Genomic DNA, 3,658 nt, shown 5'->3' with positions numbered 1-3,658 from the left:
CTTAAACCTTCGTTGTTGCAGGCTGTGCAACAGAACCAATTCTCTGGAAATCTTACCGAAGATCCAAACCTTCATTTATCCGTATTTGTCCAATACGCTGATACTGTTAAAGCTAATGGTGTCACTTCAGAGGCAATTCGACTTCGTCTTTTTCCTTTCTCATTAAGAGATAGCGCTAGAAGATGGCTTCAATCTCTTCCTTCCAACTCAGTCACCACATGGAACGAGTTGAAGAAAGTTTTTCTTGCCCGATATTTTCCGCCAAGCAAAACAGCTATGTTAAGAGCCCAGATAAACGGATTTAAACAGAAAGACAACGAGTCTCTTTTCGAAGCATGGGAAAGATACAAAGACATGATGAGACTTTGCCCACACCATGGTTTGGAAGACTGGTTAGTAATTCACACATTTTATAATGGTCTCTTATACAACACAAGGTTAACAATAGACGCCGCTGCAGGTGGTGCACTAATGAATAAACCTTATGCTGATGCTTACCAGCTTATCGAGAGCATGGCCCAAAACCACTATCAGTGGGGAACCGAACGAACGAATGTGGAAAAACCTCAACCGAAAACTGGCATGTACGAGATAAGTAACCTTGATCACGTCAATGCAAAAGCGGATGCTTTGGTCCAGAAGATTGAAAGTTTAAACGTATCGCCTCCAGCAGCCGTGGTTGCTATAACTCAGAATTGCGAGGTCTGTGGAATCCAAGGCCACACTCCTGCGGAATGTCGACTCTTGACTGGAATCCAAGCAGAGCAAGTAAACTATGCTCAAGGAAGCCCCTATTCGAATACCTATAACCCAAATTGGAAGAACCATCCAAACTTCTCATATAAGAGTAATAATGCTTTATACGCACCTGGACAGTCTCCAAATCAAGCCCCATCTATACCTCCGGGATATCAGAAACCGAATCCTAACAATAATACCCCTAGAAAATCCAACTTGGAAATCATGATGGAAAACTTTATAGCTTCCCAACAACAAACCAATAAAGATTTCTTAAACCAGAACATACACACTGGCGAACAACTTAAACAACTAGCAAGCAAAGTAGATGCCTTGGCTACCCATAACAAAATGCTGGAACGCAAATATCTCAAGTAGCTCAACAACAAGCACCTACTGCTGCACCAACTGGTACATTCCCTGGACAGCCCCAACCCAATCCGAGAAGCCAAGCTCATGCAATTATATTAAGAAGTGGAACGGAAGTGGAAGGACCGTCTGGCCCAAGGATAGAAAACCAAAACCCTAAGAAATCTACTGAGGAAAGTGAACCTAAGGAAAAGGAAGAGAGTAATAAGGAAACCCTAGAAAAGAAGGAACCTTATGTACCTCCACCACCTTACAAACCACCTATACCTTACCCTCAAAGGCTTGTTAAAACCAAAGATGTAGGCCAATTTAGAAAATTTGTTGATCTCCTTAAACAATTAAACGTTACAATTCCGTTTACCGAAGCTATTACGCAGATGCCCTCATATGCTAAATTCTTAAAAGAAATTCTTTCTAATAAGAGGAAACTTGAGGATAGCGAAACCGTTACACTCCCTGCCGAATGTAGCGCTATAATCCAAAACATGCCCCCTAAACTCAAGGATCCGGGTAGTTTCTCTATACCCTGTCACATAGGAAAATTTGTCATCGACAAAGCCTTATGCGATTTAGGAGCCGGAATTAGCGTTATGCCTTTATCCATATGTAAGAAACTGGAAATGGGAGAATTAAGACCGACCAAAATGTTTGTGCAATTAGCAGATCGTTCCATCAAATATCCTGTAGGAATCCTTGAAAACGTTCCCGTACGCTTAGGTCAGTTTTACATTCCCACTGACTTCACAATTATGGACATTAGAGAAGATGATACGACACCTATTATACTAGGAAGACCATTCTTAGCAACTGCCGGTGCAATCATAGACGTAAAACGAGGACGACTCACCTTCGAAGTAGGTGAAGAGAAAATTGAATTCATTCTTTCCCAATTCTTGAAAGCACCTGCAATAGGAGATATATGTTATTTCATGGATATCATCGATGAATGCATAAAAGAAGCAGAGTCAGGAGAAGACAAATCATCAGACTATCTTTTAGAGGACAAATCTAAACAATGCCTAGCAATAACACCGGATCCTACGCAGTGTCTTAACAAACCAACCCCTGATTTGAAAACACTTCCCAAAAATCTGAGATATGAATTCCTAGACTTAGAACTTGAACGACCTGTGATAGTTAATGCAGATCTAGGAAGACTCGAAACAGAAAAACTCCTACATATCTTAAGAAAATATCCAACCGCACTAGGATACCACATCACCGATCTCAAAGGAATAAGCCCTTCTATTTGTATGCACCGCATCATGTTAGAAGAAGACTGTAAAACCTCTAGGGAACACCAGAGAAGACTGAATCCGATCCTAAGTGAGGTAGTAAAGAAAGAAATAACCAAGTTATTAGAAGCAGGTATTATATATCCTATATCTGATAGCAAATGGGTTAGTCCTGTACACGTTGTACCAAAGAAAGGAGGCATAACCGTTATTGAAAACGAAAAAGGAGAAACTATAACTAAACGAATCGAATCGGGATGGAGAATGTGCATTGATTATAGGAAACTAAACAAAGCAACCCGAAAAGATCATTTCCCTTTACCATTCATTGACCAGATGTTAGAACGATTAGCTAAACATTCACATTTCTGTTATTTAGACGGTTATTCAGGCTTCTTTCAAATACCAATTCACCCTGATGACCAAGAAAAGACAACATTCACATACCCTTTTGGTACCTTCGCTTATAGACGAATGCCGTTTGGTCTGTGTAATGCCCCTGCTACTTTTCAAAGATGCATGATGGCAATATTCGCCGACTTTCTCGAAAACATCATGGAAGTATTTATGGATGACTTTTCTGTATACGGACAAAGTTTCGAAGAATGCCTTGAAAACCTGGAAAGAGTTCTGGAACGATGTGTAAAAGTAAACTTAGTACTTAATTGGGAAAAGTGCCACTTTATGGTACAAGAAGGCATTGTTTTAGGACACATCATCTCGAACAGAGGAATTGAAGTAGACAAAGCCAAAATAGAGGTAATCGAAAATCTTCAACCCCCAAGAACTGTGAGAGAAGTACGAAGCTTTTTAGGACACGCCGGTTTTTACCGACGATTCATCAAAGACTTCTCTAAGATAACTAAACCCTTAACCGGACTGTTGATGAAAGATGCTGAATTCATATTCGACGATAACTGTTTAAAAGCATTTCAAACTCTTAAACAAGCATTGATCTCCGCACCCATTATGCAGACACCAGACTGGAATGAACCATTCGAAATAATGTGCGATGCCAGTGATTATGCTGTAGGTGCTGTTTTAGGACAAAGAAAGGATAAAAAGCTTCACGTTATATATTACGCTAGCAGAACCCTGGATGAAGCACAGATGAATTATGCCACAACCGAGAAAGAACTCCTAGCAGTGGTATTTGCGCTAGATAAATTTCGTTCTTACCTGGTAGGAGCCAAAATAATAGTTTACACTGATCACGCAGCTATCAGGTACCTTTTAACAAAAAGGATGCTAAACCTAGACTCCTAAGATGGATCTTGTTACTACAAGAATTCGACTTAGAAATCAAGGACAAGAAA

General features: G+C 40.1%; 1 pseudogene; it reads right to left on the bottom strand.

Moving 5' to 3' along the window:
• Positions 1–283: 283 nt before the first annotated feature.
• Positions 284–383, bottom strand: LOC127116384 (uncharacterized; annotated as a pseudogene).
• Between the last annotated feature and the right edge of the window lie 3,275 nt (positions 384–3,658).

The sequence above is a fragment of the Lathyrus oleraceus genome, chromosome 1 (assembly GCF_024323335.1).
Source record: "Lathyrus oleraceus cultivar Zhongwan6 chromosome 1, CAAS_Psat_ZW6_1.0, whole genome shotgun sequence".
In the NCBI taxonomy this organism is placed as follows: Eukaryota; Viridiplantae; Streptophyta; class Magnoliopsida; order Fabales; family Fabaceae; genus Lathyrus; species Lathyrus oleraceus.
The sequence above is the reverse complement of the archived record's forward strand: the minus strand, read 5'-3'. Positions and strand labels throughout refer to the sequence as shown.